Genomic DNA, 23,708 nt, shown 5'->3' with positions numbered 1-23,708 from the left:
CGTTGTCACGGCAGATACCCTCTTACTGTAAGAGCAGTAATTGGCACATAATAAGCCTCGATAAGTGGCATGTACTGTTATGTCAGAAACGTTTAGCGGGGAAGACAGACCTTCATCCCGATGACATAGGAAGTGTCGGATTGCAAACGGTGAAGAATTCCACAAAAGAAAGCAGGACAGGGACACACGTACAAGCAATTGTCTGGAAAAGCAATTGGTGGTGCCACACCTGTGAGGAACAGTGTGGAGGGTCCTCACAACATTAAAAGGAGCACAGTCATAGGGCCGGCAATCCCACTTCTGGGTGTCTGCACAAAGGAATGGAATCAGGATCTCAAAGACACACTGCCCCCCCCCCCATGCTCATCACAGAACTAGTCACAGTAGCCAAGACATGGGACAACCTGAGTGCCCATGGGCACGTGGAAATGTGCAGAGAAGGGAAAGTCTCTCTCTCACACACACACACCAATACTGTTCAGTTGCAAAATCTTGCCATTTGCAATTAACATGAATGGACGTAGAGGGCATTGTGTTCAGACACAGGAGAGATATGGCATGGCCTCACTTATATGTGGAGTCTAAACATGTCAAAGTCACAGAACCAGAGAGCAGTATGGTGGTGCCAGGGGCTGGGGGGAGATGCTGGTCAAAGGGTGCCAAGTTTCAGGTAGAGGATGGATAGGTGCCGGGCAGGTACTGCAGAGAATGGAGACCAGGGTTAATAACATTTCAAGTGCTGTGCACGTGAAATGGGCTAAGATAGTGGATCTTAAGTGTTCTCACCACACATACTCACACACACCTACACACATGGAGAACCATGGAAGCTGATGGATGTGTTACCTAACTTGATTATGGTGATCATTTTCCAGTGTATACAGATAGCAAAATATCACATGGCATACCTTAAATATATACATTTTTTTTTTTTGGTCAAGCAGATCTCAACAAACCATTAAAAAGAGAAAAATAAGGGTTTAGAAAAGTAGGGTGTGGGAGCAGGGGAATGAACATGTCCAAATGTCCTGAGGTAGTAGGAGGCATGAGGTGTTTGAGTAACGAATGTGATGATACATGGCTGGATGCCAGGGACAGTGGGGATGAAGGTGACAATGAGAGCCTGGAACAAACCAGCCAAGTCATGGGAAGGGTTTGATGCTCACACGACGCGCACTGAGCGGACACAGGAGATCACAGCCAGGTTTGGTGGCAGAACAGCACGCGGGCTCTGCTGCGGTGTGCTTGAAGGAACCGGAACGTGGGCACTGGTGACCAGGCGACCGCAAGTGAAAGGAGCGGAGATTTATCTAGAAGGAAAATGTTTTTCATGTTGTCAAGACCCGAGATCAACTCCAAGAAGCAGTAGACAATAGTGACTACATTGACTCTTCAGGTGAATCCTGTTTGATATGCAGCTGCTTGGTGAGGTCTGGTTTCCTTCATGAAATCGATGCCACTTAAGTTCCCACAAGTTGTTCAAAATCCTGATTCATCTTGCTTTTGTTTTTGTTTTATAAGATATAATAACCTGTTCTTTGTTTGTTTCTGGAGCTCTGTGTGGTCCCCTAATGACATGCCTTTTATGTTTATTCCCATTATCTTTGCAGTTCTTACTTATCATCACTGTTGCTTGGACTGTATTTCATTATTATTTTTGAACTTATTCTTTTTAGAGAACGTTGACACTTTTTTTCTTATTTAGATCAATTGCCTTTCAGGCCTACACACTCCCTCATACCAAAGTTGCCTTTCATTGGATTCTTGTTATTTCTACAACTTTTTCTAGGTCATTTTTTTTTATTGGTTTTCTTTTTCCACCTAGCAGGATCAAGTCAAATTTTTTGTTATTTTTTTTTTTTATTTTTCAGAAGGGCAGCTTGTGAGCTCATATTCCGAGCCCTTACATGACTGAATACGAGTGTATCTTTTGAACTTGATAGGTTTGCTTGAGAGAAACTTCTAGAAGAAACTATTTGCTCTTGTACATTTGAGGGTCAAAGTCCTCCCTAGTCCAGAATTTATTATTATGTGTGAACACCTTATCCCTTTTCACTGGTAAGGATATTTTCCACCCCTAGATGCTTTTAGGGCACTTCAAACTTAGTGTTCTTTAAACTCATAATGATGGAGCCCAGGGATTTCTGTTTGCTATTACTACAAAAACATTCTGTAGCAAATCTATCCAGAACTTCAGTGATTAAAAGGGCAATCATTATCCTCATGGTTTTGTACGTTGAGGGAAAGGTCCTGTAGCCTCTGCTTGGCTACATGGCTCTGCTCTATCCTCCTGGTGACTCTCTACCCAACCCCAAACCCCCGCCGGACCGGTGCCTTAATGCACCTGGAGGGGCACACAGTAGCAAGTGCAATCGCACAGGTGTTCTTCAAGTCATAAGACGTGCCTCACACTCACCAGGGCTTGACCAGCCACAGCAACTCACATAGCCATGCCGAAAATTAACAAGGAAAATACATTCAACCCCTTTAGCGGGAGGAACAGCAAAGTCAAATGGAAAATACCATGGACCCTGGTAAGGGTGAGGATTTGAGGCCATGACAATACCCCACTGGATAAGGTTTCCACCACCTCCACCCGTGAACCTAAAAACTACCCCATGAATCTGGAAAAGCAGATGTTTCTAATGTTCAGCGTTCTCAATTTCCACATTCATGGATGACTCCTTCAGCTTGGAGTAATTTTCTTGTATTTTTTTTTTCTGTATCATAGGTATGATTTTTCTTCTCTGTTCTGTAAATGAAGTGTATCATAGTTTTTGACATGCAGATATTGAATCATCCTTGCCTGCTAGGGATGAATCCCACTTGATCTTGGTGTGTGATCCTTCTACAGTGCTGTGGGATTCAGTTTGCTAGTATTGTGCTAGGACTTTTGCATTTATGTTCAGCAGGACTATCGGCTGGTGGTTTTCTTGTGTCCTCGTCTGGCATTGGTATCAGGGTAATGCTAGCCTTGTATGATGGGTTTGGGATTGTCCCTCCTTTATCTTTTGAAAGAGTTTGAGATGCGTTGGTGTTAATTCTTTATATGTTTGTTAGAATTCACCAGGGAAACCATGTGGTCCTGGGCTTTTCTCTGTTGGGAGATTATGGATTACTGACTCAATCCCCTTACTCATTACTGGTTTGTTCAGATTTTCTTTTTCTTCATGAGCCACCTTTTCATCCATGAATTAAAACATATTAACGATGTTGTTGTTTTATCTTGAAATATGCCTCATTTTGGAAAGTGCTATAAACCAGGTCTCAGAATCTCCTGGAATCACATGGCATCTCGCCTCTGTCCCAGATGCTAATCAGGCAGTGCACTGAGTTTCCAGAGAACATGTGTCTTTTTTGTCACTATGGTGATGTTGTCAGTGGCATGGAAAAATAAGATGAGAAAAATGAAATAAATGAGAAAGAGAGGATGCAGGAAGGAGGGGGGAAGGGGAGAGAGAGACAAAGCTACCGCCTGGTCTGGTCCACAACTGATGTTTATTCCAAGATGCTGGCACTAGTAGTAAGTCCCAGGGAGTGATGAGGTGAGGGAATGCAAAAAGTAGACCCCTACAGATAAAATTTGACTAATAAAATTAGCTCAGAGCAAAACGGTTCTTTAGAGAAACCAAAACAGATGCATAATTAGAGATGGAAAAGTACTGCAAAGAGAGAAAATCAACTTGAAATAACATCATCTCTAATGGGTTGTGTTGATGTTTATAAATTGGATGTAAGCTATTTTAAAACACACACACACATTTTGTGACTTAGAGTAGCTAAGTGCCCTAAGGAATTGGGCACACAAATGGAAATATCTACAGTGCAAAATACTGAACACTAAAAGCCAATTACTTCGCATTTAAAATAAACACATCTTAAACAGACTGCCCGCAAGCCTATCAGTTTGGTGCATCTGACGAGTCATGTGTGGCGTCAGTTAGTTACTGAGAGGATGTGAAGATTCATGGGGTAGTTTTTAGGTTCAGGCCACTTACCCGCTCTCTTCCCAGTTTTTGTACTTTGTTAAACAATGGAGAAAGTTCAGCCTTACACATTACAGAGCTGCATTAACTCATATAGCTAATAATCTCAACTTACCTTCTACAATCCTTTCTGCTCAGTGTTACGTGCACTTCGAGGAAACTTTCTGAATACTGCTTATGAAGGTGCAAAGGGCACATCAAGAATTTGAGAATAGGGGCGACTGGGTGGCTCAGGCAGTTAAGCGTACGACCCTTGAGGTGGGCTCAACTCATGATCTGAAAGTTTGCGTGTTTGAGCCCCGTGCTGGGCTCCGGGCTGACGGCATGGAGCCTACTTGGGATTCTTGCGCTCTCCCTCTCTTCCCACCTCCTCCCACCCCCCGCTTGTGTGAGCTCTCTCAAACATTAAAAAATTAAAAAAAAGAATTTGAGAATAGAATTGAATTCCACATTCTGCTCTTCAAGAACCTCATAACATGATGTTACTTTACTCATCCAAATTATTTCCTGATTTAAATTGTTTCCTCCTCAGTGCCAGGATGACCACAGGGGTGCTGTGCTGTTACACACCTCTTCTCCGGAATAACTGAGGCCCAGTCTTCAAGGCCTCACCTGTTTGGTAAACCTCTGGAGCCTCCGAGCCCCTAACGATTTCCACGTCCATGTTACAAAGATAAAGAGGCTGAGAAAGGCAACCCGCCCTCTGTAAGTGTAGGAACTATTCAGTTGGAGGACACACACAGAAAAGTAAAATCAATAGTATTGAATGTATAATGAAAATATTTAAGAGCTTTGGGATTTCAGATATATCCACCGTGTGCACACCTTCCCAGTACATTTTAAAGACTAACCCAAATAATGCAGTTAGTTTTGTCACCCTATTTTACAAAGTAAAAGTGCATACTGGAAGATTTTTAATCTATTGACGAAAAAGGCGTATCACTCATCAAAACCCAGACACATGTCCTTACAAATGATCTTGCCCTCTGGAGTGGCGCTCACGATACGGTTATAAGCCCAGGTGGGCTTTACAGAAGAATCAACACAGAAAAATGTCATACACGATCTCTTGTTTCCACAAGGCAGCACGCAGTTTGGAGAAACAACTGACACATGAGTAAAGCCTTTCACATTTTTTTTTTTACTTATTTTTAACTCAAACCAGTCCATTTCCCTGATAATCCAAAGGTGTGGGGAGAAAACAGCAAATGATGAGGTCACCAGACACCATGGTTAGCCTGGAACCCAAGTCCACATAGCACTTGCTCTGAATTGCTTCCTTTTTCCCTGTGGAGGGTTTCAGAAACCACGTACCGCTGCTTAATTAAATGTAGGGAATTTTAGTAGCTAATTTCTTCAGCTTACAGTACAGAGAAAATATATATTTACTTCATTGGTGACAACATGAAATTTGTGGGTGGAACCTCTTTACAAATTCAAATGTGCACTGTGGAAAGTTCAGTTGATTTAGCGTCTGAGACTGGGAAGACTCCGGAAGTTAGGGGAAGCTAGCATGCCTTCTCCTGCTGGGAGGGACCCTCCCTTACACACATGTGCAAGGAAGGGAGGGAGGGAAGGAAAGATAGAAGGAAAGGAGGGAGGGAGAGAGGGGGGAGGAAGGAAGACTAGGACAACTTTTTAATTTTTTTTAATGTTTATTTATTGTTGAGAGACATCAGAGGAGGGGCAGAAAGAGAGGGAGACAAGAATCTGAAGGAAGCTCCAGGCTCCGAGCTGTTAGCACAGAGCCTGATGCAGGGCTCGAACTCACAAACTGTGAGATTATGATCTGAGCCGAAATCGGATGCTCAACTGACTGAGCCACCCAGGTGCCCCAGGACAGGACTTTTAAGCAAATACCGAAAACCTAGCCACTGCACCAAATCCACAATTACTGCATTTTCCTCATTGCTCTCCAGGCTTTGTCCTCTTGCCTGCATTTCATCACCCAGCTGCAAGGACGCCTTGTGATTTCTACAGGCTGGTTTTCACTAGAGTTTGTGACATAACCATGACCTTCTCATGTTGCCCCATTCACTCAACCCTGGTACACGATGGTGAGGATTTATTCCCGTTTCCTCACCTGGCGTAGCAGATCACCACATTTTCAACTACATCTGTGGGTTTGTATGTATGGGTGGCATCCTGCTGCTTTTAGGGTTCGAGACCTACTTCTTCCATGGGGTTGGCTGGAAGTTTGAACAGATAGAAGGAGAGAGGGTGGTGGGAGCTGCCAGCTGCTGCCAAAACCCCCATCCTCTCGGCATCCAAGCAGCCAGCCCTCGTTATGGAGCCTCACCGGGGGCTCCCAACGGCCATGGAGTTGAGCTTCCCACCACGGACCATGAACTAGAATGATGGTCCCCATGTCCACCACACTTGGGAGGAAACACCAGCCTGGACTTCTCTCCCCATTCCCCACCCTGAGCCCCAAGAATGGCAATGACTAAAGCAAATGGAAAAGGCAGCAGTGAGCGTGGGTAGGTGGTGGTCCACCGGGACCTGTTGTATCTGCACAGGGAGGAGCCACCAGCTTCCTCATCAGAGTGTCCTTGCGCCTTGGATCCCAGAAGCTCACTTCCATGTAACCGATGCACAGGGCCAATAAACACCATCTTTGGGTTGAGTGTTTGACAAATATTATTTGTAGTTCTTTCTTAGGATCTGCCTATGAATCCATTTAAATTTCAGACGGATGTGTCTATTGTCAAATCTGGTTGTATTTTCCTCTCACCTGTGTATTATTCTCTATCCCCCAGGCACAGGCTAGAGAGAACATGAGGAGGAAAGACTGCTGTAGGTGGCTGAGCACCTCTCGGGTCCCAGGTGCCATGTTCGTCTGCAGGAATGGGCACAGAACAAGTGACCGCCTCCCCCACCTCCCTCATTCCTCAGGTTTGTAATATTCTTTTACCGTATTTTATTTTATAAACAAATGGACACATATGCACATGTTTCTAATTATATAAACAAAGTCATATCAACTATGTATTTTTCATTTTTCTTTTCTGGTTGGGCTTCCCCTCTGCTTCTTGTCCACACATTACCCTGAGATAACTCACGCTAATAACCAAGCATTTATATTTCCCAATATTGTCTTTATGTTCATACAATTATGTAAAATCTTGTAACGATACAGATAAACACACACATACATCCACGGTTTTTGTTTTATGAAGTTTCCTATTTTATATACTTTTCTGCATCCGTTTTTTTTTTGTTTTTTTTTTTAATTTTTGAGACAAAGCACGAATGGGGGAGGGTCAGAGAGAGAGGGAGACACAGAATCTGAAACAGGCTCCAGGCTCTGAGCTGTCAGCACAGAGCCCGACGCGGAGCTCAAACTCACGGACCGCGAGATCGTGACCTGAGCCAAAGTCGGACACTTAACTGACTGAGCCACCCGGGCGCCCCTCTGCATCCACTTTCTTAACACTGTCCTGAAGGAGGAATTCTAGGAAATTTTAATAGGTCTAATCCATTCCTTTCAGTGACTGCAAACTATTTTATCCTATGAAAGCTCCGTAACGTGTTCAACCCACCGCTGTTGATGGGAATTTGCTCTAGCAGGTTAGCGAGTGCAGGGCAGTGGGGAAGTGGAATTTAGGAACAAAGTAAACGTGACTAAAAGCTGGGCTGCTTCTATGATGACGATGTCTGCTACTTTCAACAAAGCTGGTGACAAGGACCTCCCCTTGCTGGAGGTGACAGCTGCCACCACTGAGACCTCATGGCTGATCCTCATTGATGACTAGGTTCAGAGCTGAATGGAGTATGCTAATCACACATGGTCACTGACGAGTCATGCAGGCATGATTGCAGCAGAGTGGGACTGTCAGGTCAAAGGCGTGTGCATTTTCTATAGATCTGTTAGAACGTCCACATGCGCTCATTCCAACTTCTACCTTTGTTGCCTGAAGTGCACATCTCCGTGACCCCAACCAACAATGGGAATTGTTGTTTTAACTTGGGCCAGATGGACAAAAAAATTACTAAAAATTTAAGAGCATTTAATTCCCTACCAATGAACTTGAACATGTTTTCACACATTCGACGGCCATTTATTTGGACTTGCTTGATGATTTTTTTGTAGGTGTCAAATTTACTTTTAAATTTCACATTTGGTTAACTATTAAGTTGTAACTGATATGCCAAATGACACATATTTAACGTGTACAGTTTGATGCATTTGTACATATGCACACATTTGTGAAGCCATCAGCACAATCAAGGTAATAAACATATCCATCACTTCCAGAAGTGTCTCCTGTCCTTTCAGGGTGTGTGTGTGGTAAGAACACAACACGAATTCTACTCTTCTAAGCTTTAGGTAAACAAGACATATTGTTAACTACAGGCTTGACTTCATTTCATAAAGATTGCTCCCAAATCTATCACGTTTCTGCTTTGTTGAGGATACATTTTGCTAACCCAACAGATTACAGTTTTTCTATGAATATGTCCACCTTTTCTGGTATTTCTTCTGTGTCTCCAGTCTTGGTCTGAAAGTTCCGCACCCTGAGATTGTCCATCTTTTCCCTTACATGTCCTCGTAAGAATATTCTTGAACTACTACTTTTGCCTTTAATCCAACTAGAATGTCTATTAACATATGTCATAATTTTTTTTTCCTGGCAATCAGTTGCCACAGCACCTTATACATTTTCAATCTCCTACAAATAAATGTTTTGATGCATAACTTACCTCCAACAAAAGGCACCTATTTTAACAAATGATGAGTTTTGACAAATATACTCAGGATACCATGGCCACAATCAAGGTACAGACCATTTGCCTCGGGCCCAGCCCAAACATTCCCTTGTGATTTTGTGCAGCCAATCATCCCTACCCAAGGCTTCAATTTACTGAGATTTGTCACTGTAAATTAGAATGGTTTCTTCTAGAACCCCATGTAACTATGTGATGTGTAACTCATTCTTTTTTATTGCTAAATGGTCTTCCATGACCTGACTAGATCTCATTTGTTTTTAACCCCTACTACACTGCTGGATATTTGGGTTGTTTACATTTTTGGCTATTATGATAAAGCTTCCATAAACATTAATAAAAAGAGTGTCTAAGTAGACCAATGTTTTCATTTTTATTGGGCAAGTGTCTAGAAGTCCAATTGCTGGTTCATACGTCAAATACATATGGAATATCGTAAGAAACCACCACACTGTGTTCCAACGTGTCTGATCTTTTCACCTTCCCTCCGGCAATGTGTGTCAACCCCACAGTGTACAGCGGCATCCCACCGACATTTTGATCTGTGCTAACAGGGTTAAAGATGTTGAGTATCTTTTCCTGCTTATTGGGCTTCTGTATATCATTTTTGCGAATCATCCCTGTGTTGTATTCTAAACAAAAATCCTTTATCAGATACATGTCTTTGCAGACATGATCTCCCTATACATGGTTTGCCTTTTCAGTTACTTGATATTATCCCTCAGAGAACAGTTTTTATTTTGATGCTCAATATGTAACATTTTAAAAATGAATCATGCATCTGTATAATACAAACCACAGGTTGGGCTCACTTTATTTTTCATTTCGCTATCCAATTGTTTCTACACAATTTGTCAAAACATTTTTCCCCACTAGGTTACTCCCATATCTTTGTAAGAAATCAGTTGACTCTGTATGTTTGGGTTTATTTCTGGACTTTATTCTACTCGATTCATCTGAAGACCTAAATTTATGCCCTTTACAATCTTAATAGAGTTTTGTAGTGACTCTTGAAATTAGGAATTGTAATTCTTTCAATTGTGTTCATATCTTTCAAAGTTGTATTGGTTATTCTAGGTTTTTTGCAGATTCATATGGATTTTATAATAGGCTTCTCAGTTTCTATCAAAGTACTCTGAGATTTTTTGATATTACATTGGATTTATAGATCAGTTTAGGGAGAACTGATATCTAGGCAGTACTGAGGCCGTTCATCCATGAACATGGTCTGTCTTTCCAATTTTTAAATTAAAAAAATTTCAGCAAGGTTTTGTAATTATCAGAACATAGGTCTTATACATGTTTTGAATTAATTGTGAAGTATTTTATGTGCATAGATACTATTGCAATCAGATACAAATTTTCCAAATGGTTTTGATAATATTTATAAATAATTGGTTTGCGTATGTTGGGTATTGTGTCACAGTAAATTCACTTGTTATTTTGGCAACTTTTTGTTAATTTTCTGTGGCCAATAATCATATAACTTGTAAATAATCTTTATTTTTCATGTCTAATCTATAGGACTTCTCTTTTTCTCTGCATGTCATAGGCTGGCCCATCCAGAGCAATATCGAGCAGACGTAACGAGTAGATAGGACTGTCTGGGTCCCGATCTTAATGGGAAAGCATGTAATCTTTCACTCTGTAAACTGTGGGGTTTTCATATAAGACTTTTATCATGCTGAGGACATTCTCTACCTTTCCCCATTTTTTAAGAATGGCTGTTGAATCTTATAAAATTGCTTCTGTTGAGATTAAATGATTTGTATTTATTCTCTTAATAGAGTGAACTAATTATATGGATTTTAAAATGTCAAAGCAATTTTACATTTCTAGTATTTATACCACTTGGTTATAATATACCTTTCTATTTATGTGTGGCTGGATTCTATCAATGAAGGTTTTGTGAGGGGGAATGCTGTTTGGACTCACAGGGGATGTTTACCCTTCCTTTGTGTGTTGTCTTTGTCCTATGGAGTCAGGATAATACCAAGCTCATAAAACGAATTAGGAAGTATCCCTTCCACTTTTTTTCTGAAAGGGTTTTTTTTTTTTTTTTAATGTACAATTTAGCAGGAAATCAATGATGAGATTTTACTTGTGGGAAAATTTTAAATGATAAATTCAGTTTTTGTAATTGACTTGGGGCTGATCAAGTTTTGTATTTATTATCCACTTTTATTAATTCATATCATGCAAGAAAGCCTGCTGCATCTAAACTGTCAAATTTATAGAAAGAAAACGGTCTTAAATATTCCCTCAGTCTTTTTCCAAGTCTTTAATGTCTTTGAGGATTCCTCTTCCATTCGTGATCATGGCAATTGGAGTTTTCTTAATCTTTTCAATGTAACTGAAAGTTTCTCATTTTATGAAGTTTGTTCAACATTTGAGTTTGTTTCCTTGATTTTATGTTTCTTGTTTCAATGTTTTCCAATTTTGTTATTATCTCTCCTACTTACTTTGGGCTTAATCTTCATTTTATAGCACCGTTATGTGGAAGGTAATCTTATTGGGTTTCATTAGATCTTTCTTCTTTTTGAATGTAAATATTTGAACCAGGTTTCTCAAAGTGTGGTCTGGGGTTTCCTGACAACTCTCTGAGGGGTTCTGAGACACCAAAACTATTGTCATGACAATTATATCATCCGCCCCATCGTAGAATTATTGACTCTTGTACCTCCGGTCTAAAAAGAAACTGGCGGGTGAACCGTTGGTGCCTTAGCAGATCAGATGCTTTACGATAGCATCACTCAGTGCAATGCACCCACGTTTAAAGAATGACAGTATCAGTTAAGGTTGTTCTTGTAAGAGCAGTAAAATTACTTATTTTGTTAAATGCCAGCCCTAATACACGTCTTTCCAAATATTCTGTGGCATGAAATGGGACATTTGCATAAAGACTTGCTGCATGCCAGAGAGTGATGGTCTTGAGAAAAGCAGTGTGTACTTGAATCTGGGGCCAGACGGGTGGAGATTTTTTTCACTGAGCTCCATTTGACTTCAACCCCTACAGAGCTATACTCACTCAGGCTTGGCTATTTTGCAGACATTTTTTTTCCAAAAAAAGAGCAAAATGAATCTGTCACTCCAATACTAAAATTATTAGTGTCCAGTGATGAAATTTTAAAATTTGAGTGCTTGTCAGCTTCTCAATATTTAAAGTCTTTCCAACGAGAACATAAAGGGTATTAGCGACAATGTGTCAACATCTGGGAGATCTCGGTGACCCTGAACAGATGTTAACTGACCTGTGAATGAAGTTACAGGACCAGATGCTGGGAGAAGACTCATTTCTGGAGGTCGCGGGTCTCTCCCCGCCCCACCCACCTCACGGCAGCACGTTTAGTGCCCTTCACCATGACTGCGACCGCGATAACACAGGGTTCTCAGTCTGTGACATGCTACCAACTCCCGTGGTGCATCCGAGGGGGGCCTCCGTGGTCTGCATGCTCCCCCAAGCCCAGAGAAAAGTATTCTCTTGGTGGTATTTAAGTGACAAATCAATAACCCCTCCCTACATACACTTCTGGTTCCTGAAAAAAAAAAATTAGTGTTTGGCAGCTCAGGAGTAAAGATTTACAATCTGTTTAATGAAATCTTCTAATATAGGGTGTGTTGTGTCCAATTTTTTTTCTTAAGTAAACAAGCAGATTAATTAGTTTTGTGATCAACAAAACGATAAATGCCAAGTAAGACCCTTATGGAAACAAATATATTATTCTGAAGGGGGCAGCCCGTTTTTTCCCCATCATTTTAATTTAAAATTACATAATTATTCATTATTATAATCATTCACCCTCAATATGTCATCATTTCTTTTGTAAATCCTGTCATCAAAAACTCCTCCCGGTCAGACTTCCTACCAGGAGCGTATTTGTGTATGTAACTCATGTGACAGAAAGTTACTTTTCAGGAATATGGAAAATGAGAATTTGACAGTTATACGTGATTGTCCCTTCATCTTGTGCATATCGATTTCTTTCTTCTGCAAAAATACAAGAGAAAAAACATTTAAAACCTAATAAACACTGCCTATACTTATGTCTTGGCCATCTTTTACTGAAGAAATTTGGGAATTAAAACTAAAGACCAAAATTGAGTTTTAAAACACAGCTCATCATTTTGCACAATTTATCCATATATACCCCCCCTTAATGTGCATAAACTATCTTCATATTGTATTTTTGTCGCAGAAGACAATTCAGTTGTCCTGAGTGCTAAGAAAGCCACCTCAATCCCTCTAAATGGCCTTTGCCACAATCATTCCTCCCTAATCATTCTCTTCTCTCTTTCCCGCATGGAAATTTGTCAGTTTACGTCAATGTATCCCACATCTCCTAAAAATGACCCTCGAGAAAGAAGAAACAACAAAGCAGAAAGGTGAGAGCGGGGTTACACAGGAAGGAGGTTTTGAAGGCGTATCGCAATTAGGAAAAAGCAAGTGTTTCGAGTGAACTTTGGAAAATCGCCAGGGCAGGCTCAAGGGACCTGGAAGGGCTTCTACGAGAAACACTCGTTTTTGTTTTTTTCAAGAGAGTATAAAACAAACATCTGGAGGCTATTAACAGAGAAGCGATGCTCCATCTGATTTTTTCTTGTCCTTCATTCACAGAAAACCAAAGTGGTGTCCCTCGGGTGGGCGCCGTGCTGAGGACAGAGTTGTGGTCTGATGTTTCTGGTCCCGTCCATGCAGGAGAACATTGGGATTCACAAATACTCATGCGAACACGCTGCTGTCATCCCAGGGACTCTACAGATCAGATTTTCTTAGGTCTCTCGAGGAAAAGTCCAACCATGGCCGGGTTTCTCCCGGGTCCGTGGTGAGAGAGCACGTCTGTACCCTGGCAGAGTAGATGTAGTCAAGTGCCTTGTCTTATCCTGGAAGGTATGAGCAGAGATGGACAACGTCAGAGCAGGTGCACGATCTTCCACACTTTCTCTTCCCCCTCTGAGGGCGACCAGCACTGCTGCGGATGGCATCTGTGACGGACTCGAGAAGTGAGGGAGAAATCAGTGCTGTGCTCGGAGACGGTGAGGTTTTAGGGCGTCCAGTGCAGCACATCTAAGCCTATCCTGGTGGCCACAGAATCTGAATCAGGCGGAAGGTGCACAGACTCACGGCAAACTCGCATAAGATCTCGTCTTACCCCATTAGTCTGAACACCTGAAGAGATCGAGTCACCTAAGAATGAAGTGGTTCCCCCCCCCCCCCCATTCATCCATTTCAATTCTGGTATTTGGGATTGTAAGCAGATTCTTTTGACTTCCATCCCAGCTTGCTTATTTCTCCTGGTGATACTTCTCACACTCTTGGTAGGAAGCTATAAGCATGAGCGGCCCGTCAGCTGTCCATCTGACACTCCATCAACTTCCCCATGACCCCAGTTCTCCCGGAGCTGGGTGGACTCCGACTAGTTTCAGCCAATGAACTCCAGTTAGAGCAACCTGTATTTTCCTGAGCCTCCAGCCTTCTCTTCCCACTTCATGAGCACCCAGGTGCAGAAAGGAAGTGGAACATCGGTGAGCCTGGGTCCTTGAAAGACCGTGTGGCATGGAGCAAAGGACCACGGGCCACTGACACATCTGTGAGCGAGGCACGTGCCTTAGTTCTATCAACCCTTGGCGATCCGGTGTTATCACTGCAACTTAACCTAGTCACACCGGACAAACACGCTGTGTGAGGGTGTCTGAGAGGAGTCTGTGCACACGTGTGTGCTTGTGCCTGGTGTGGGGTACTTGCTGGAGGTGAGGGTGGGACAAAGTCTCAAAGTCGGGGATACAAATGAAGGACAAGATTCGCTCCCCAGAAGAAAATTATCTATACCCTCTAAGCAGACCAAGACTAGTGTATACGAACAGCAGGGCAACTAACTGCAATGGTCTTGCAGACATTGGGACACTTACCACTGCGGGGTGTTAGGTTCAAAAATTAAGATGTTTGAGGTACCTGGGGGGCTCAGTCAGCTGAGTGTCCGAATCTTGATTTTGGCTCAGGGTATGATCTCAGGTTCCTGCAGAGCCTGCTTGGGATTCTCTCTCTCTGTGCTCACTCGTTCTCTTTCCAAATGAACAAACATTAAAGAAAAAAAAAAGATGTTTAACAAAACCCATGTTCAAGTTGCCCTTTTGCAGGAATGAACATAGTCTTCACCATAGCAAATGTCTGATTATTTTTGAGAACAGTTTTGGAAGCCAGAGTTTTTAAAAATGTAGTTTCACTGAATTTTTTTTTTTTTTCCTCTATGACTGGAAACCATGTTGTAGGTGAGGGCAGGTGAGCTTAGATTCAGGTGTGGTTCCTTGGGACTTTGTAAGTTAAGGGAAACACATAGAGAATCAACCATCCACGGAAGGGTATCCAAATGCCACATTCTGCTGGAGGAATCCAAAATAACTCTGGGGAAGGTCGTGGGCAAATGACAGGGAAGGGGTTGCGGGGAAAGGGCTGTCGGAGAGCTCTGCCTGATTGTGGTAGGAGGTGTATCTCTAGGAGCAGAACCAGAAAGGGAAATCGCAGAGTGAGAGCACAAACAGCACAAAGAAAGCCCAACGGAACACTCGTATGACCCGTGAGGAACGCCACAGCGCAATCTGAACGTAGGTTCCCCCTAAGTCCGGAGTGAGCCACATTTCCATTCCCCTTGGTTGTGATTGCCGTAAGGCCGCAGCAACTTCCCTGAGCCTCCTGTGTCACGGCACACAGGGGTGGGACTGGTGACAAAACCTGAGAAAGACCCCTCAGGAGTGAACAGTCGACGGGGACCTAGCATGTTCTGTGATCTTCTGCAGGCTTATTAGTGGAAAGAAAACCTTCCCCCCACCCCGTCAATTGCTTTGAGCCCAACTTGACATATTTCACTTTCAGACATTTCACTTCCCTTTGTACCACCACTTACAATTTACAAATGATGGTCGCGATTCAAAAATAGTACAAGTTGGATAATAGTGTTAACACATTGCACTAATTCCATGCCCGTGGCACGGCAGTGTGCAATTTATTCTGGTCTCGCAGATCGCTATTTACCCTCTGTTGTATTTGCAGATATACATTTAGTAGTAAATGCTAATTGGAAATGTCAGGATTTTTCAATCTAATTAGTATAATTGCTTACACAAGAGGAGCAGAAGTCTTTACATTTTTGATGTAAATCCATTTTCAGTGATTGCCAAAAAGGCTAGTGTTGCTTCTGTTTCCTAGGTTACCGGTGAGAATCGTGCTTGTCAAGCCTCTGAGTCTCTTGACACACGAAAGCATTTGCAGAGATGAAACTCTGAGGAAGATGCCAGGCGCCTGTCAAAGACCACCCCCCCTTTTTTTTTCTTGTCTCATATGCTCCAAAAAGAATTTGTAAACTTGGACTTCAGGTGTTTCTGCTCTAATTGTGAATCCAGTCATGTATGAGTCAACCCCTGCTTAAACTGTGTTTAAACTCGGAGAGATTTTAAATCTGTCAGAAAGACACAGCTCAGTGTCCGCCGATCTCCATGTAGCAAGCACACAGCAGGAAAGGTGGACATCACAGGTGTGTGTTATTTCGGGGGGTGCGGAAAAACCGAGTTGGCGGTGTGAAAGTCAAGCTGTCTTTTGAGAACTTCATTTCCAAATTGCCAGTAACGTGACAGAAGTTCACTCGGAGAATTTTTTCTGCAAATAGCGTAGTTTCAGAAACAAACCTACAGAACCCGGTTCGGCTACATTTTTTCTTCCCGAGCACCGTGACCTGACACCGTGGATGACAAAAAGGACACGACAAATATCAGCCCCTCCTAATATTTCATCAGTCTGACCAGAGAAGACATTAAAAGCAAAAGAGGAAGATAGGTATTTGATGAGTTTTTGGGCTAGAGCGGCTTTGGCTGGCGCCGTTGTTCCCGTCCCGGGGAGAGGCCCCCGCGCCCTGTCGTGTGGCCACAGTGGAATGCACTCCCTTGTGGTCAGGCAGCACTGGGACCTGCCGGAAGTCTCTGTGACAGTCTCCGTTCCTGAGCAGAAGCTCAAAATATGATTTGTTGGGTTTGTCTTGACTTGTTGCTCTTCTGAAAGAAAGTCTCTTTGCCATGAGAATCGTGTGTTCCGGGTAAAGGATGCTTCCACCTGGGTTCTAGGAGGAGAAGGCTCAGGGACAGAGCAGCAGCCTTGGCAGAGCTGAGAACCACACGTGATCCCGGGGAACCTTGCACGTGATTTGGGACAAGCCTCTGAGGTTGGGGGGGGCGGTTTGAGCCTGGCAAAGTGGGCTGTTCCTGCCCAGAAGTCTTCAGAGACCCCCTCCCACCTCTGCTGCTGTCCGACCTGCATGGACTTACTCACCACTTACTCTCAAAAGCCATGCTTTTGCTTTTAAAAAAAATTTTTTTTAACGTTTATTTTTGAGACAGAGAGAGACAAAGCATGAACAGGGGAGGGTCAGAGAGAGGGAGACACAGAATCTGAAACAGGCTCCAGGCTCTGAGCTGTCAGCACAGAGCCCGATGCGGGGCTTGAACTCAGGACCATGAGATCATGACCTGAGCCAAAGTCAGCCACTTAACCGAATGAGCCACCCAGGCGCCCCATGCTATTGCTTTTTAATGCTTTATAATCTTCTGCTTTGAATCCTTCCCATGATCAAATCTTAGCTCAGACATCCCTTTCTTAGCCAAGGTCCCTGCCTGTTTATAAGACGACCATGAAGTCGATTAGGATTCGGGGACCGGGCTCGGTGTCCAGGTCTGTCCTGGGACCCCTCACTAGTCAGCATCTTTATCTCCAGACTGTGCAAAGTGGAGCTGGATCCTCAGTTTATTTTCCACTCGTGAGTCTTTCCGACTCTTCCTTCCTGAACCTCACATTTAACAGTCATCTTAGAAAAGCAAACTCCAATGAGGCAACTCCATTTCTTTCATCATTCCTATTTTGCCAGGCTAGTCATGAAGGAAAGCTCTGAACTGCTTGGCCGTAGGAGCGTTGCCCTACTGGTCTGCTCCCTTTGCAAGTACAGTGCACCTACTGGGTGCCACTGTTGCTGCAATGAGCCGACAAAACTCCACGAACGTCTGAACTGGGACAGGCTCCTCGGACTCGCCTTCCACCCTGCCTCCCGTGGAGCTGACAAGACAGCCATGAGCAACCTGTTCTCAAAAGTGGTTGGTCTTAACTGCCTGGAAAGAGAGAGAAATGCTATCCCAGGGCCGGGGGCAGCTCCGAGCCCAAAAACCCCACTGAGCGTGTGTCAGGGGAGAAAATAAAGTGAGGAAGGGTAAATCCAGCTTGGGAGGTGAGGTTCACAACTTGGCTAGAGACCCGTGTCGAATTTGTAATCATAATGCGATCAGCAGGATCTGGCCGTGGTTTCATTCAACTTGCAGTCCCCTGAGCACGATTCAACAACTGGTCAACATACTAAGAGAAGCGGTCACTAACTAGCTGGCTTGTCGTTGGGTAAACTTTGCTTCTCTGAACTTGGCCTCCCTCTGCGTGTATTGACTCACAGATAGTTACGTGTCATGTGGTCTGGCACATATCCATTGCTGCTTTCCACCAAAAGTTCATCATCTGAGGAACGATCGCACGTGGTAGGTTTGGGTGGCTGCTTTCATTTCTACCATTTTCAAGTGCACTTGCAAGTTTTTCATACTGTAATGTTTTGGCACAGGTAGCATGGAACAACTCCGCGAAATGAGGTCTTTTATCGGAGGAGCCAAGCGCAAGACGACAGGGAGGCAGGGGCTGTTTGCGCTGCCCTACAGAGTGAAGCCGCACAAACACAAGTTTGGACAAGCAGCTCTGTGTCAACCTGCCAGCAGCCATGCCCAGTGGGGGAAGCTCGGCAGGTGGGGGCGGGTAGAGGGGAGATGGGACGGATGTCACGGGACTGCTGTTGGAGCAGGATGATGCTGACAACTGGAAAAGTCACTAATAACCAGATGGAAAGACAAAGCTAGGGAAGGGTGTAGAGGGGTCACCTGCTGGTCTCAGCGGCTGACGGGGGAACAGGGTCTATGTCACATGGAGGGTGAGGTCAAGACCAGCGGGAAGACACTCACCTACAGCCACCTGTCCTTCCATGAAAAGACAAATGGACCATGAAGAAGCATCAGAGAGCACCATGACTTCACGTTCTCGGAAACCACTTGACTTAGATTTGTCTCAAACGCTTCCGATTCACCGGACGCAAGGCAGTAAAGCCGAAAGACACCTGGAAGCGGTGTGATGCGACAGTGTGTCCCCCCGGGTGCGAGGGTTGGGTGGGGATGGGGGACAGAGCCCTGTGGGTGAGGCAGCTGTAGACCAGGAGTCAGGCTCCGGAAGGAGCTTCTCCTGCAGCTCGCTGGGGCCAGAGGCGGCTCTATCTGGGAGTATTTGTGACATGTGCTATGTCCGAATTCTGCAATTTGCCTTCCAGAAACATTTAGGTCACTTCTTGACCAGAAATTGAAAGGATACTCTTCACAAAGAATGGATCACGGTATGCCCGCACCTGAAATTCTGCACTGCCGGAAGCTGATGAGGAGTTTCCAGCCAACCCTGGTTCATGCCGGCAGGGCCATGGATACGCCTGGAAGCCTCCAGAACAAAGGTGGTAAACAAATCGTGCGTTAAAGGGTCACTTTCAGGAAGCACGTGGAAAAACTCAGGTGTTTTTGGCGATAGAAAGAGTGGGTTTTCGTCCTTGCCCAGAACTATACACACGAGGCCGATCCCTGAAGCAGCAGGTCTCCTAAGGGGCCTGGCGTGAAATGCCAGCCTGATAATTGTCACCATGAGTCACTCGGTTCACGGTATCTTTCAGGTCCAGTTGGCAAATGTGCTTGGGAGGAACGATCTTTGATTGAGGTACACAAATTAGCATTTCTTCTCCTTCTACAGAAGGAGGGAGACAGCTCTGACACACGAAACAAGTGGAAGAATGTGTTGAAAAGAGGGATGACTCTCTTTGTCTTCAAATACACAGATTTTTTTTTCCTGGCTTTTCGAGACCCCGGGGATGAATGTGCAAGAGGTACTCACATCAACAATGGTTTTGCATGAATTGTACTTGTATTTAAAATACGATCACCTTTAAAACTAAGTGGGGGGAATCAGCCTACAAATAACACGTAGCTCAGCGGTGCTCTGGGCAGAAGTTGGGCACATCCAAGCGTGAGAATATAATCTGTCTTTCTTGCATTTCTGCAGAGCAGAACGGCCTCTGACTGTTCAGACCCCTTCTGAAGAGTGCTTCTCTACCTTCCTTCGCAAAGCGTTTTGGCAGGTTTGAGTTTCTGGCTGAGTGGTTCTGCTACTGTGCTTCCCATTCAGGATTTTCTATCAAGTTCTACTGTCTTGCTCATCAGAACCAGGATACTTTATGAGACTTGTATTTGTCACTTCACGTTTTAGAAGTTCAGAAAGGGTAGCAGGTGAATAAATCTTTTTCTAAAGGAAAAGAATATTAGATTTTAGGGGGGGCGTTCATCACTGATAAAAGCATGGAGGAAGTTTTTTTTTTTTTAGAGTTAAAAATTGATTTTTCATGCCATCTACCTAAAATACCATATAGGGTTAGGGGATGACAAAGCATCTGTCAAAGCGCAGCACTTATGTAAATAATAGGAGGAAATCTGGGAGTGAGATGTGTCTGCTTGGAGTTTCGTTGGAACGTCTGGCTCTTGTACTGGGCGCCTGGCTTCACGCCCCCGGCTTCATTTCACTTGAGCCACATCCATCTGACAGCCTCTCCTGGCCCCTCACGCTGCTGAGAAATAAAATTCCATTTCACATTCACAGCGTCCATCACTCCATCAAGTAAAGCAAATACCATGGCCTTTGTAAGAACTTAACGCACAGACTTTTACGGACCTGGGTCACATCATGTTTCCTACAACCTCCCGTCAGGGACCTGGTCTCCAGTGATTAGGCTGTGACACGTATTTAATCCTGCCCCCGGCACCAGCAACACACAGGAGAGACTCAGTATTTCAGCTTCCTCAAGGAGAACACAAACACAAGAACTACAAGGGAAACCATTTAAATTATTTAGAAGAAAGGTACTTCAGGGCTTTAAAACTACTAGTCACAGAACTGTATTACTGTTAAAGAATAATGAACATTTAAGACTTCGTATAAAGCCACGGTAATCGAGACAGGGTGGTATTTATGAAAGGACAAACGGAATACTGGAACAGAATAGACCCTCATAAATACAGGTGACTAGTCTTTGACAAAAAAGCAAAGGCAATACATCAGAGCACAGTCTTTTCCACAAAGGGCACAGGAACAACTGGGTGTCCACATGCAAAGAAATGAGTCTAGACCTGGACCTTCCAGCCTTCACGAGAATTAACTCAAGATGGATGGCAGACCCAAACGTAAAATGCAAAACTATAAAACTCCTGGAATGTAGAAGGAAGTCCAGGGGACCTCAGCTTGGATGATGACATTTTAGATCCAACACCAAAGGTGCAATCCATGAGAGAGAATGGACAGGCTGGACATCATTAAAATGAAAACCTTCTGTTCTGCCAAAGACACTGTCGAGAGAATGAGACAAGACACAGACTAGGAGAAAACATTTGCACAAGACACGTCTGGTAAAGGACCATCCACATGTATTTGTGTACCATCCAAATACAGACACACACACACACACACACACACACACACACACACACACAGACTTACAACTCAACCGTGAGAACACAAACAACCAGATTAACAAATGGGTCAAAGACCTAAAGGGCACCCCACCAAAGACGGCATTCACGTGGCAAGTAAGCACGTGAAAAGACGCTCTCCGTCACATGCCGTCGGGGAAATGCAAAATAAAATGACTGATATCACCACACACGTATGACGACGTCCCAAGTCTGGGAAACTAAAACCACCATGTGCCGATGAGGACGTGAAGCAACGAGGATGCTCAGAGCCAGTGGGAACACAAGATGGCACAGCACCTGGGAACAGTTTGGTGGTTTCTCGCGAGACATACTCTTGGCATACGGTCTGGCAATCGCTCCCCTTAGTGTGCACGAAAGGAGCTCTACGCTTATGTGCACACAAACACCTGCACGGGGATTTTACGGCAGCTTTACTCATAACTGCCAAAATTTGGATGCAACCGAGAGGTCTTTCAGTAGGTGATGGATAAGTGAACTGTGGTCCATCCAATGATTATTCAAAAAGAAATGAGCTCTCAAGCCAAGACATGGAGGAAGCTTAAATACTTATTACTAGGTGAAAGAGTCCAATCTGAAAAGGCTCCACACTGTAGGATTCCTACCACAGGACATCCTGGGAAAGACAACTTTGGAGACAATAAAAAGTCAAAAGATCAGTGACTATCAGGCTCCGGGATGAGACTCTCAAGGCAGTGACACTGCTGTGTGTGATCTTGTAACAATGGATACTGTCATTATACACTTGTCCAAACCCATACAATGTACAGCAGGCGTGAGCTCTAATGTCAACTGTGGACTTTGGGTGATAATGACGTGACATTGTAGGTTCATGGATTGTAACAAATGTATCATCAGGTGGGGGACGTTGACCAGGGATGCTGGGGCTATATGGGAAATATTTGTATCTGCCTCTCAATTTTGCTGTGAACCTAAAACTGCTCTAAAAATTATTATTTTCTAATTGCAACCACTTAAGGTCCTGGTCTAGACTTTCACTGGACAATGGATCTCCACCCCACATAGATGCTGTCTCTCTTGAACAGGGGTTTACAACCTGGAGACCATGGTTTTCACTTCCAGGTGAGGCTGACATGATGAATCAGATTTTGGAAACTCACCTCACAGAACAACGGGAAAGAAACCAGAGACACACCAGGAACTGGCAGAACTTATCTTTGAAAAATCATGCCTTTCAGGTTTTCATCACCGGTCAGACTACATCAGGCCTGCTACTGGGGAAAGGATCAGCGGACACGGTCCTGAGTTTTTCCAAAGCACTTTTGCTGGAGTTTCAGAGCAGTGCAGATGTGTGCCTCTGGGGTCCTTCCTCAGACCCTGCTTCAATCGGCCGAAACGCTGTGGCGATGAGACACAAGGTTTACTACCTCGGACATGGTATGTGTTGGTATGTAAAACAGTAAGCTATGGATTTTCTGACCTTACAATTGCTGTCCTGTGATGGCATTGAGAATAACAGTGCAGAGGGTGAAGGCTTAGCGGGTGTGTGAGTGCGTGGCTCTTCGCAAATTAGAAGAATAAGAATTTTTATAGAAGTTGTGACTATGATAAAAGTCAGAGTTTGTAGGGGTACCTGGGTGGCTTGGTTGAGCGGCCGACTTCAGCTCAGGTCTGGCTCTTGCGGTTCGTGGGTTCGAGCCCCATGTCGGGCTCTGTACTGACAGCTCAGAGACTGGAGCCCGGAGCCTGCTTCAGATTCTGTGTCTCCCTCTCTCTCTGCCCCTCCCCTGCTCGTGCTGTCTCTCCTCTCTCAAAATAAACACTAAAAAAAATTCATTTAGAGTCAGTTTGTAAATTGGAAGAGAAAAATCAGACTGAAATGCAGATATGTAGAGACTGTAGGTGATTTTAAATTTACATTTCTACTTTTATATTTAGCGTTATATATATATTTTTATATTTCCTAAAATGACTATGCTTTTTTATCGGGGAAAAAAAAAACTTCATTGTATATAAACTACCTTTATATACGGTGTTGTTACACATAATGTTCTTTAAGTATGTTTCCGTTTTGCTAAAATGTATAAAGACACGTTATAAATAGCACACAGGTATAACCATACAAACATGCTGATAACGTACTTATAAGCACAGAAATTGTTGCTGTAAGCTGAACATCGAATGTTATTAGCATACGTCATTTCCCTGAACATAATCACCCTGATGTGTACGCGAATCCAATAGAATCAAGATTAGAGTTTTAATAAATTACATTAATAAACTCTGTCAAAATTATACAGGTCTTCTTTTAGCTTTATATTAATTTTTTTTAATGGAAATGCTTTCTAAAGCATTTCTCACATCAGGCTGGTTTTATAATTTGGGGACTCTGGG

The 23,708-nt window shown here is 43.6% G+C and overlaps 1 long non-coding RNA gene across 2 annotated transcripts; it reads right to left on the bottom strand.

Moving 5' to 3' along the window:
- Positions 1–12,286: 12,286 nt before the first annotated feature.
- On the bottom strand, positions 12,287–23,052 carry LOC109501269. Of its 2 annotated transcripts, none has more exons than XR_002159200.3 (2): positions 20,539–23,052; positions 12,287–20,434 (listed from the first exon to the last, which is right to left on the bottom strand). It is a non-coding gene; the product is annotated as an uncharacterized LOC109501269 (long non-coding RNA). The 2 variants fall into 2 exon arrangements; XR_006600237.1 differs by having other exon boundaries at positions 12,287–20,431.
- Positions 23,053–23,708: the final 656 nt, after the last annotated feature.

This window comes from Felis catus, chromosome B4 (assembly GCF_018350175.1).
Source record: "Felis catus isolate Fca126 chromosome B4, F.catus_Fca126_mat1.0, whole genome shotgun sequence".
Lineage (NCBI taxonomy): Eukaryota > Metazoa > Chordata > Mammalia > Carnivora > Felidae > Felis > Felis catus.
Note: the sequence above shows the minus strand (reverse complement) of the source record. Positions and strands in the feature narration are given on the sequence as shown.